Below are 13,723 nucleotides of genomic sequence, written 5' to 3' on the forward strand. Positions count from 1 at the left end.
TTTCTCTAGGGAAAGCAATTTCTCAAAACCTCGACTATCTATATTGGATTAACTAGAAGATCTCAGAAGAAAATACAATGCTTGTTCTTTCTGAAAAATTCCTGCACTAGTACAATCTATCTCTCTGCCTCCTAGGTTGACTCCAACCATGTGAGGTTGTGATCAACTCACATAGGTTCCACCTAACACAAGTAGTTCCTCATGTGAAACTTCGTCAATATTCTATTCCCAGTACATATGGTCAAATCCCATTTGGAACTTACCAATATCCACAGGGAATCCCTCAAGGAACTGTCCAACAACCGTTGTAGCAACAAGAGCAACCTTTGCAACAACAAACATAGTTTGTTCAACAACCTAACCAACCCTTGTATCCACAAGGAAAACCCTTTCAACAACAAGGTCAAACCCTACAACAACAAGCTCAACCGATATACCAACAAGGTCAAATCTTGCAAACACAAGGTCAACCCTTGCAGCAACAGGGCCAATTAATTCATATCCAAGGTTAGCAGGTGCAACAACCTTACAATCCATATGCCACACATAATGTTTATCATCCTTATGGTTATCAATAGCCTACGACAGGTCAGTATCAACCCTACCCTGGACAAAATCCACCTTATGGTCAAGGTATCCCTCAGTGGGGGAAAAATCAAATCCCTTATGGTCAAAATCCTCCACTTTGGGGGAATAATCCTTGCCAACAAGGTTGGAATCCGCAAGCTGGACATCCTCAAAGGCCTTATATGCCTTTTAATCCACAATTGCCATTTTTAGCTACATTGGAATTGCCCGATCTCTCGAGGCTTACTAATGATCTCATTCTTCATTCGCCTTACTGGCCTCTAGTTCCTACTAAAATTCCAAGTGATTGCCCCAAGTTCGAAAACCTAAAGAGGACTCTCAAGCCCATGTGATGACATATCACTTATGGTGTTCTTCTAATTCTTACGTTGACAATTCTATACATCTCTTCCTCTTTCAGCGAACCTTGACAGGTGTTGTCGCAAAGTGCTATGTCGATTTTCCTCGAGATACCTATGAAGACTTTAATTCTTTGGCTATGGCCTTCCTCATCCACTTCCAGTTAACGGTTCATTATGAAACTGGTACTAATTTTCTTACCTCTCTGAAGCAAGATACCATGACCCATATTTCTGATCAAATCCATGAATGGAGACGTCGACATCACCTCATCAAATTTGAAATTCTTGATGAGTTTTTAACTGAATGGTTCACCAAATCATTTGTAAACAAAATTGCTAAATATATAGCGATGGGTGGATGTGTTACCGAGGACCAAGCTATATCCAGTGCTTAGTATTTGGACTTAGTGTATTCCCAATCCGGCACGCTATATGAAATGTTGCCTAATGCTACAAGACCATCTTTGAATCTGACATCTTCAAAGTCACCTGATGTACCACCTGTTGATGGTATAATTGGATCAGTGTCTCAAACTTCCACCAAAACTTCTTCGAAGAAAAAATCTATTTCAGATACTGGTTCTAATCATCCTTCAAAAAATCCATCGAATCCTGGTAAAACCTCCGAGGTAAATGCCATCTAGTCTACCATGATAGATAAAGCCTCGAAAGGTAAGAATAAGGGTAAAGGAAAAGGAAAATATGATACCCCAAAACAGGATCCTCCCAAGCCATCTGCTGATGATGCATCCAAATGAAAGCCAAAATATCCTTGCCTAATTTGTGAGGAAGATCATTATACCAAGGATTTTCCTCGATGTGGCGAAGTTAGTCATTTATTAAAAGGGACTCTGGGTGTTTTGAAGAGCCATTTGTATCTCAACACACTCAGTTGGTAGACCAACCACAATCCTCTACCTCATCTGGTTCTCAAGTTTTCATGATGATGGGTTCATTGCCTATCTTTGCCACTACTCGATCGAAAGATTATCAAACCCCTCAAAAGTAGATAGTGTAGAAAGAAACTACTGATATACCTTCTAATTCTACTCCACCCTGTTCTAGTCCTCTTGATATTGAGAGACCTAATAATGAATCCATTTTCCGACCACCTCCCAAAGTTGTGCTTTGGAAATCATCCTATAATCCAAACGCTAGAGCTGCTCAACATTACAATATTATCAAAGATCTAGCTCAAGCGTCTTCAACGATGTCTGCTTTGGAAGTTCTCCAAACATGTCCAATGCAGTGGAAGTCATTATTGTTTGCTATTGGAGTCATAGATCCTACTGATTCTAGTTTGATTACCTTTGATCTTGAAAACCATGTTCCTCCTCTTCCTCATCATATTGCATTTTTTATTCAAGTTATTATAAAAGGAAAGACGATCCATCAGACTATTATTGATGAAGGTGCTTCCACCTGCATCATGTCTGTTTCATGTTGGAAAGGCATTGGCTATCCACCCTTTAACCAGTCCCCAACACCTTGGAGGTCTTTGATGGTAGAGGCTCCTATCCTTATGGTATTCTCACAAGTTTTCCCATCACTTTGGAATGGAAGACTGCCAAGCTTGAAGTGGAATTTGTAGACGCAAATCTAAATTACAACCTTCTACTTGGGCGAAGTTGGACCCATGCCATGTTTTGTGTGGTTTCCTCTTTGTTCTGGGTGCTTCGTTTTCCTCTTGAAGAAAAAATTGTCACCGTCAACCAATTGTCCTTTTTATCTTCTAGTGCCTCAAACAACAACATTCCATATGCGGGAAATAACGAAATTCTGTATGAGAGCATGGGGGTAGGTCTTTTCAAATATTCTGCTTTAATGGGAAATTTTTCTATCCCACCTCTACATGTCGCCTCGATCAATATGATCTTTTTTTCTACAGATCCATGGATTATTCCTTCTATGGATTAGATTGATTCGTTTGGTGATGCCATGCACTAAGCCCATTGGAACAAGCTTATCATGAAATTGTCTCGGCTTCAGTGGCTGCTTTAAAAAGTGATGTTGTTCTTAGTATGGACTTGGATACCTATGCAAAATGTCCTTCTCTTGGTTCTTGGGATTCCCCTGATCCTTTGAATGAGATATTCCCCACTGACGAGAGTATTGTTGAGGTTATGTCTCTTGACGAAACTCCGTGGAATGATATTCATCATCACTGCTCATTTCTTCCAAGATTAAGTGAGATTACTTCATGTCTTGAAGCTTTCGTTTCTCATAACCCGACACATCCACTTCAAACACCTATTTTGGTGCATGAAGTCTTGTCTAAAGGTAATATGGGAAATATTATTGCAACCATGCCACTCGACATTTCCATTAAACCTAGAATTGTTGAGAACCTTCACATTGGGTTTTCCTATTCTCCCGAGGAGATCAGTGTTTACACCAATCTTTTAAAATAATTTTGATCGTGAAATCAAATAGAAAGATAACTATCCCACTTCGTTTATTGATCAAATCATTGATGAATGTGCCGGGAGTGAGATTTTCTCTTTTATGGATGATTTTTCTGGTTACAACCAGATTAATATATTACCTGCTGATCAACACAAGATGACTTTCATCTGTCCATGGGAAACTTTTTCCTATAAGAAGCTCCCTTTTGCCTTGAAAAATGTTGGTGCTACCTTTCAAAGATTAATGCCATATACTTTTCATTATATTAGACACATTTTTCAACCTTATCTCGACGTCTAACCAACTCACTCTGCTAAGCATCGTGATCATCCGGACCACCTTCGAGCCATATTTTTACGTTGTCAACACTATAATATTCATCTTAATCTGCATAAGGTGTTTTCTGCGTAGAATTTGGTTAGATTTTAGGTTTTTTTTGTGTCCCAAGAAGGTATCTGAATAGATCCTCTGAAAGTTGAGGCTATTCTAAATTTAGCCCTCCTATGTCACTGCATCAATTGCAAAGTTTTCAAGGGAAGGTTAATTTTCTTCATCGATTTGTACCTAACTATGCTCAACTCACCAAGGGATTTAATCACTTGCTCAAAAATGGGATCCCATTCATTTGGGATGAAATTACCCAACAATCCTTGATGCCCTAAAGAACACACTCATTAGTTCTCCTTTATTGCATCCCCTGACTATCGCCGCGATTATTTCTTCTACCTGGACGTAGCCGACAGTAACATTGTTATGGTATTGCTCCAGGATGATGACGATGGTAATGAACATGTGGTTTATTATTTAAGTCGAAATCTCATTGACACTAAAACTCGATATGCTCATGTCGAGAAAATTTCCTTGGCAGCAATACATGCTGTTCAATGATTTCGTCATTACATTCTTTTACGGAAGACCATGGTGATTTCTGACTGCAACCCCATGACTTATATTTTGACTCGTCAATTCCTTGGGGGAAAATACTCTAAATGGATTGTTATCTTGCAGGAGTCTGACTTGGAGTTTATTGCCGCAAAATCAAAGAAGTCACTCATTTTTGGCGAATTGATTTGCGCCCTTCCTTTCGTAAACACTTCCACCAATTTTTCTGAGTAGCTTCCTGATGAAACATTGTTTCTCATCAGCACTCTTGACCTATGGTATGGAGATATCATTGTTTATATTTAGACCCAAACCTTTCAATTCGAGTTGCCTCGATCTGGTGGACGTCGCATCCGGCATCAGTCTCAACTTTATCGAATTATTGGTGATACATTATACCACGTCGGTGTTGACTCTGTTCTTCGTAGATGTCTAACACTTGAAGAGGCTGAACGAGTATTGAATGACTATGAATCTGGGGCATGTGGTGGTCACATGTCAGACTATGGCACTACTAAGAAGACACTGGTTATTTCCGGCCTTCCATTTTCAAGGACTGTATTCTAGTCATTCAAAAGTGCCATGAATGTAAAATTTATAACTGCAAACAACAAGCCCCGCCAACACCCTTACACCCAATCATTACCATTGGCCCATTTTCTAAATGGGGCATAGATTTCATGACATGTAACCCTCACTCGATTGGGGGGCATGGTTATATCATCGTCGCCGTCAACTACTGCAGTAAATGGGCCAAGGCGATGCCTACATATAATGCTGACGATGTCACTGCTGCTCAGTTCCTCTTTAACCATGCCATAACCCGTTTTTGCATCCCTCAAGTCATTTTCACTGATCATAGATCACATTTTCATCAGTACATGATGGAAGAGCTGACTGCTGAGTTGGGTCATCGCCATGATAGCTTAAATCCTTACTATCCATAGGCCAATGGCCAAGTTGAAGAAATTAACAAAGTTTTTATTACTATGCTTCAACGAACCATTGGGAAGAATAAAAAGGATTGGCATCTCATGCTATTTTCGACTCTTTGGGCTTATCGGACTTCGGATAAGGCAACCACTACTTTCACTCCATTCCATTTGTTTTATGGTTTAGAGGTGAAACTCACGATTAAGTGTGAAATCCCTTCAATGAAATTAGCTATCAAACTACTTCCTGATACCTTGCCTAAACAGGATCAATTACTTTATCTCAAGAGGTTTGATGAGACCCGTCGTATTGCTGCGATGGTGATCGAAGCACAAAAAAAATGAGTTAAAGCCCATTTTGATCAAATTGTTTCTCCACGCATTTTTGTTGAAGGCGACTTGGTCCTCCTATATGATCAAGCCAATGATAAGTTGGGAGCTGGGAAGTTCGAACCTATGTGGCATGGGCCATATATTATAAAATGTGTCTTGCAAAAAGGTGCCTATGAGCTAGTTGACTACGAAGGTAATGCATTGTCACAACCTCGCAATGGGTTGTATCTAAAAAAGTATTATGCGTGAGTTTCGTGTAATTAATTTTGTACATTAGTGTGTGAATTCATTGGTGTGCAGTTTTGATTTTTTGGTGTGATTGTTTGCTTTGCATACATGTTTTTTTGCTTACCTTGTGTTCCACTCGGTTTGCAAATGTCGTCAAAACATTATGTTGGTTTTGTTGATGGTGCTTGTCGTAGCACACATAACTTATCTTCTGCAACTTGGGCACTCTTTACCCCTGATGGTGATTTGATCGATTTACAAGCTAATTTCTTGGGAAAGATAACTAATAATATTGCTGAATACAATGTAGTCATTGAACTGTTATCAGAAGTAGTTTCTCTTGGCATTAGAAATTTAGTTGTTAAATTAGATTCAAAACTCATTGTGTTACAATTTAATAATCATTACTTAGTAAGAAATCCACAAATTCTGCATATGTATCTATGTGTTTGATTACTGGAAATAAATTTTGATTTTATCACATATCAACACATTCCACGTAACTTGAATACATTAAAAAATTATGTTCTTGATAGACATTTGTTTAGTTTATTAAAACTGATCATATCATCATGGTACATGGACACATAAGTAGAAAATAAAAGATGCATATATATATATATATATATATATATATATATATATATATATATATATATATATCTATATCTATTCCACGTAACTTGAATACATTAAAAAATTATGTTCTTGATAGACATTTGTTTAGTTTATTAAAACTGATCATATCATTATGGTACATGGACACATAAGTAGAAAATAAAAGATATATATATATATATATATATATATATATATATATATATATATATATATATATATATATATATATCATGGCTATCAGATTTTTTCCATCAAAATCTCAAAAAATAAAGTGTTCTGAGACACATGGATTTCAAAGCCTACAACAGTGCAAAAACAACTAGAAAGGCTATTCACCTACATGATGCTCACGATAACATGAGACTGCTCTAATCACTCAGCCTAATAATCGACGCAGTCTCGTAGACACTCCTACTGTATGCCTCTGGTATCGTAGTGGCACGTCATCTATAGTCGTGTATTTTGGAATTCCTCGGGTGATCACTTCCAGCTTGTGTTCCATATCCACCATGGTATCTATTCCTTCCTCATATGGAGCATCTTCTATCTGATGTGCTACTCGTCGTGCTATTGGTGACATGCCATGAGGAATTTCTAGTCTGACATCTGCACATTTATCACAAGTTAAATCTCAATTACACTTTAATAAACAAACTTATAAAAATTGAAAAATAAAAAAAAACAAGTTTTACCTACATGAGTCCACTATTCACCTAGTGGCAGAGGTAGATCTGGATCCCATTTGAAATCTATCCCTGCATAGGCATAGTGATCCACAACGATCAGTTGGCGATGCAACCAACTAAAAAATTGTGGAGGGAAATGCATCTGCTGGCCCCCACCTCCATGAGGCATGAGTTCAGTCCATCTCACCAACCTCAGATCTTGTGGAGAAGGATCTGACACCTCTGTCCATTGATACCAAAATAGGGGCACTCGCTCCAAAAAGAAAGTGACCAAGATCAAATTGAAGGCGAACTGCTTCAAGTTTCCCCTCTTACCTTCGGTCAGTTGCCTCTTCATATTGGCCAACAACCCATCACACTAGTTGAATACTATTGGAGTAAGGCAGTCTACCACATATTGGAATTAAGATTTTGAAATCTCATGTAAAGCCCGTGACTCGGCTATACTGAGACGACAAATTACGAAAAGTGACATGATGGAGTTTTCTTTTTTGTCTCTTTTTCAAAATCTCTAAATATGAAAAAGATACCGATTTTTCTTTCTATCAGACTTGTTAGAAATATTTACGAAAAAAGATTTGTCACCATGATGAGACTGAGTTTCTCCTTTCTAGGACTCGTAAAACTTAATAGGACGGATTCATTCGAAGAATGGACTTATAAGACAAGCATATGCTATCCCCTTCAAGACTGTTATTAAAAATAATTGGGGTACTCGCTAGAAATAGTGGGGGAAAATGAAAGTGAAACATCCCTTGTATAGGTAGCATGTCTTTGTTGAACATGACACTCATCTTTTTTTTGTGTCAGGTTTGGGATATCCTCACTCAGTCATTTGTCCTTTCGTGTTTGGGTGATCCATTTTGCCTCTCATCTGACTATTCCATTTCGTCATCATGACCTTTGGTCTTATGTTGAGTCAAATGCTGCCACATTTCGGAGTTGTGTCGCCGATGTTGAAGAGAATTCCTAACTGCGGTTAATTACCTATACATTGTCTGACCCTTTGCAACAATATTGGATATTATTCATTCATTCCACTTTATTCCTTGTTTCGTGTTGATGATGGGGGAACCATTATGGCCCTCCTTTGATGGGTCACTTCCTATCGACTTCAACTCATTATCCAGGAAGATGAATTAGAGACTCCCTTTTAGTACCTTAGAGATTGCATGCCTTAATGGAAAGTTTTTTCACATTCGATGATGGGTTTTCATCATCGGCCTTCGATCGGATGATTCCATGAGTTTTCGACTTCAACTTCATTTTCACATTCATAGATTGTACTGTCATACCTTGACGACCATTGTCATTTTTGGTGGTTCCTATCATACCTAATTAATAATCCACATCATTGGTCGGTAATTAGGTGGTTTTCTAGAATGTTCGACTTCAACACATTCATTTGCATGTTAGAATTTGTACTTTGATTGGGTTGGGATGGAACACAAGACCTTGAGTTTTGTCTGATATGACTCAGGCTGCATGGAGTTATGTATTGTTCATGATTGTACACATGTTTCTTTTATGCAAATGACTGTGACCATACCGTGGGACTTTCCATTTGTGATGATCCTTCTATATCAGGTCACTACATCCATACCTTGGATCATAGATTTATAGATGATCCTTCTCATTTAGATGGTTGCACCCATGCTGTGGATATTTTTCATAGTCCTTACTATCTAGATGGCTGCGTCCATACCATGGATTCATGTTTTTATATCAGATACGTATATGTATATTCATCCTTGATTTGCAAGTCTCCTGGCAGTGTTTCTTCTAGTCCTTGAAAAATATCATAAAGCATCTCAACCATCACTCCCTGTTCTTCCTTCATGCTTTAGGGGACATATATTACACAGTAGTTTTTCACACCTCCCACACTTCCTTGTGACATACACTGAAGTGCTCGAAACTTGGAAATCATGCAGTGTACTCATCCTGATTTGTAGCTCAGATCCTCCCTAAAACACTGATGGAAAAATGCCTTGAGCTTCCCCTGAAGAAAAGAGATCTAAAACCCTAATTTTAGGATCATCGCTCCCCTGACATTGGAAATCTGTACTGGTTGTTAGCTGCACTTCACTAGCCTCATGCTACCAGCACACTTTTGTATTCGATACCTATGATGATCCCTAAAAGGATATTTTTCCCAAAGAGGACAAGAAGCTTCATGATCTAGAGGCTTCCAGAATGATGAGCTGGAGGTTGTTTGACGTGGATGAGATTGAGTTCTCTCAACTTGGCCCTTTGTTCTTATCCCTATGAGCTACCTCCTTGAGATGAGGGCCTTCTCCTATATTTGGAGAGATCCTAACTCCCTTTCCCTACCTATATATTCATCTTTTCCCATTCCCAAATGGTTGGTATTTGACTATTTTCACCCTTATGCTGAGATAGTGCCTACATGCTACTCATTTGGCTTAGAGAAGGAGTGCTTGGAGAGCTTGAGCTTGGACTTGGACATTCAATCAAGGAGAGATTATTGACATCAAGGCTTGGTTGTATGCTTCCTCCTTTATTCTATTAATATATACAACTGTTGGTTCACTTTCCATAAATGTGTGTGTTAATACATCATTTATCTTAACGCTCCTTGACATGTTTAGTGGATTACTTTCGATTATGATAATTGTATTCGTATGCTTTGTCGTGTATTTGATCTCTTGTGTAGGCATTCAAATGCTATGAGTAGTAGGATTGAGCCGAGGCACAAGTGATTCAAGGTATTCAACAAAGGAGCACGTTATAGCATCAGAACGAGGCAGGCCATCTTCCTCTTCTCTCATTTCAATTGTAATTTAGGAAAGTATCTTGTAGATTGTCCCGTCGGTTGGTAGTCCCACTCATTGGGCTAGAGGGATCGTCTCTATTCGCAGAGAGGATTTTCCTAGACATCAGTCTTGCTGCACCACAAAAGTATTTAGTGATTCAACCAATATCTATAAACTTGACCTATATCATGAACTCTAAAAAAATAAAAGAAAAAAATCTCTTATGCATGAAAAAATATGAAATTCAAACAACCAATGTAAGAAAAAATTGTATTTTGTAACTCCCTCGACAATGACACCAAAAATGACAGGCCTTTTAATTACCCTTCTGATTTCCCAGAAAGACAACCAAAAGACTATGCAATTAATTGTCAACCCGAGGCTCATATATAATTTTTGAGTTACCGTGCACTGTATATGTAGATCACACATTTAAATTTTATTGGTTTGTTTTGTAGTTTTAGTATCAATGATTGATTTTCCATATGGAGTATAGCCAGTTCAAAAGCTTGGAAAGGTTCTACAAGTTCAGAAGTAAAGCAACTAAAGTTACTTATGCTAAAGTAAACACATTGGTAGGAAAGTAAATGTGATTGCAAGAATTTAAACACACTTGTTGGAAAGAAAACATGCTTGTAGGAAATTAAATATCACACTTGTGAAATTAAAATAACATAATTTTACCTAGTAGGTGTAGGAAGCTTAATGCTGTAACCCCAAATATAGGTAGACAGACCACATAAGTGGGAAATGAAAAGAACAAGCCTTGCCAAGATGATCCCCTTTTTACTCAAACCAACAAATGTAATCATGCATTGAACACATTTATTTAACAACGTAAATGAATGCAAACCAATATGAAATGTAAGCATGTCAAATTAGAAGTAAACATGAATAATCAATTGCCTAAATAACTTGATAAATAAATAGATACAACCATGCATGAATAATTAATTGCAAAGATCACACAACTAGAAATTAATTATAGAAGTAAATAAATTCTACATGAATAAATAATTGAGTTAAATCACACAACTAGAAAAGAGAACCACCTAGTGAAATGAAATTAATTCATATTGTCAGTGTAACAAATCAATACTTTGTTCTATTCGAGTGGGCCCTACATAGAACAAAGTGTTGATATTTATGAGCACTTGTTACATTGACAATATGAATTAATTAATTTAACTAATCTTGTTAAATTAAATTAAAAATTCCTTAAATATGAACATAAAATAAACATGAAAAACAAAATCAAATTAGTTAGTCAAATAGATATACAAAAAAAATATGCGAAAAGCAAAAAATCAAATTATAAACTATATTATAAACTACAATTAAAATAAAGGCTTAAAAATTAAATTATTTCATTATGATTTAGACAATGCTCTAAGAGTATTCCTCGTTAAATGAAAGAGGAACTCCTTTTATACATAACATTTGTTTGAAAATAAAATAACTCCCAATAAATGAGATCTACAAGTTTCTCATATGGTTTGCTAACAATTATCAAACAATAATATGCATCCACAATCTCTCATTTGGTCTGCTAATAATTAGTAAACAATAAATGACTCATACATAATTCCAAAATAATTATTAATAATTCAATTAATCATGTTTAATATTGATCCCAATTGAAATAATAGAATAACAACTATGTAACATCAACTCTAGATTCCAATGGCTCATGGTTATGGAGTTGTAGTAATGACATGAACTAGAGTTGCAACAACACATGAACTGGAGTTATAGTAATAAAGTAAACTGGAGTTGTAGCAACAAAGTAAACTAGAGCTACAACAATGAGAGTGGTAGCACTAGAGCTGCAACAACGACATGAATTGGAGTTGCAATAATGGCATGAACTAGAGTTGCAACACACAGTTTGGAGTTGTAGCAACAATAGTTGTAGAAATGGGATTTGTAGCAACTATAACCAACACATTGCCTGTGGATACATTAAAACTTGCACAACAACTCGTCTGGCACATTGTATTTTCAAATTAACTCAAAGATACATACAAATATGATTTTTTTCAATGTTTAAATTCATACAAATTGCTAAGTAAATGCAATGGAAAACACTTTATGTTTAAATCCCTCATATAAATATTAAAAGTGACTAACACATGGTTATATGCTAGTGAATATTAATTAATAATAGGGAAAATAGGGTGTAAAAAGATGTCAATTCCAAGGTTTGCCACTTGTATATTTTATGTTCTCTCTATAATTACTCTTCCACTTGTATATGTATTTGTGATATTTTTTTGATGAACCTCATTCCTTTATTTTGATCATTATATTTCCCATTGACTTCTTTCTAGTGGTTTAAGCAAATTAAATGTCAAAAGGTAACCGAGGCTAAAATTTGAAACATGCATCAAATGGTGACTCATTACTAGAAGTATGAGTTCCCTATTATGACAACACCATACATAGGGTATGTAATTCTTATCCCAAGTCTTAGGATGTCTTCAATTAAAACCCCTCAGAAAATGAATCATGGTCCTGTTTACCACATTTGTTTGCGCTTTACAATGCAAATGGAAGATTGTACTCCATTTTAACTTAATATCCATCATGCCATCATGCCCCTTATTGTTCTCAAAACTTGACTTAGAAACATACTATCTCTATTGAAAATAATAGAGCATACTAAATGGGTTTTAGCTTCTTCCTTGTGCCTTGTATATGTTTTTTCTTGAGATATAACTACACCATATCTCTCCCTTGGAATTGATGATATTGTTTGTGTTTATCATGACTCTCTTTATACTTGTGATGTGCTCTCTACAATTGCTTTTCCACCTACCTATGTACACATTGAATTCTTTTGATGAAGCTTATCGCTTTATTTTGATTTTGATTTTTCTCCATTTACTTCCAATAGTTTGAGTGAATGAAATGTCAAAGGGTGCCCAAGGAAAAAACCCTAAACACATGTGGAATGGTGACTAATTTCTAGAAGTATGCGCTGCTTAATTATAACATTGTTGTATATAGGGTAACCTTCCATTTTAAGTCTTAGGTTTCCTTATGTTAAACCCACTTAGAAAATGAACAACAATATTATTTACAACTTTCATTTTTTCATCAATTTACAAATGAAATTTTGTACTACTTTTCACCTTAAAATCCATCACACCCAATTACATTATTCAAAATTGACTTAGAATATCATATCTTCATTAGCAATAATATATTTAAACAATCCAAGATGTGTGCAAATCTTTTAGAACAACAATTTTGTTGCTTCTTTTTTTAGTGATAGTCTTCTTACAATGAATCAATTGTGTCATCTTAGTGGATTTGTCAAGTACTGGAAATATGGTTTGACTCCCCTTTTTGGTCTTTCATAATCCTCAAAGGAAATTCATTCAAATGATTTCCCATGGTCAACTTGATATAGGTAAGGAATTATAAAATCCCAATTTCCTATTTGAAGATTCAACAAAAATCAAGACACATTCCTAGATAAATTGTCCAACATTGGTCAACATGTTTAGCAAATACACATATCTTTGTAGGTTTAATGATGTTGTTTTTAGCTTCAAAATGTCCAATAACTCTAGAAGTATGGGCTTCTCTTCACAACAAGGTTCTACATTCTCTAGTGGTATACACAACTTATCATATTTGTACAACTATATATTTCAAATGGTGATGCAAGAGCATCGACCCACTCTAAATCAAACTTGACTTTCTAGACATTCTAGAAGGTGGTCATGGCCATGAGGACGATATTTCCTCTATTTTGATTGAGTTTGTTAAGTGTTTTTCGAAAGTATATGGATAGTGAGTGATCTTAGGAATTTGATTGGATCCTTCTAGTGATCTGATCCATATCGTGTTTTGTCATTTATAAATTGTAAGGCTTGATATGTTTTGAGCACAGCTAAAGGACTAATATGGTCTATTTTAAT

The sequence above is a fragment of the Pinus tabuliformis genome, chromosome 7 (assembly GCF_031772625.1).
Source record: "Pinus tabuliformis cultivar Carrire ecotype Pingquan chromosome 7, CPIR1, whole genome shotgun sequence".
NCBI classification, from domain to species: domain Eukaryota; kingdom Viridiplantae; phylum Streptophyta; class Pinopsida; order Pinales; family Pinaceae; genus Pinus; species Pinus tabuliformis.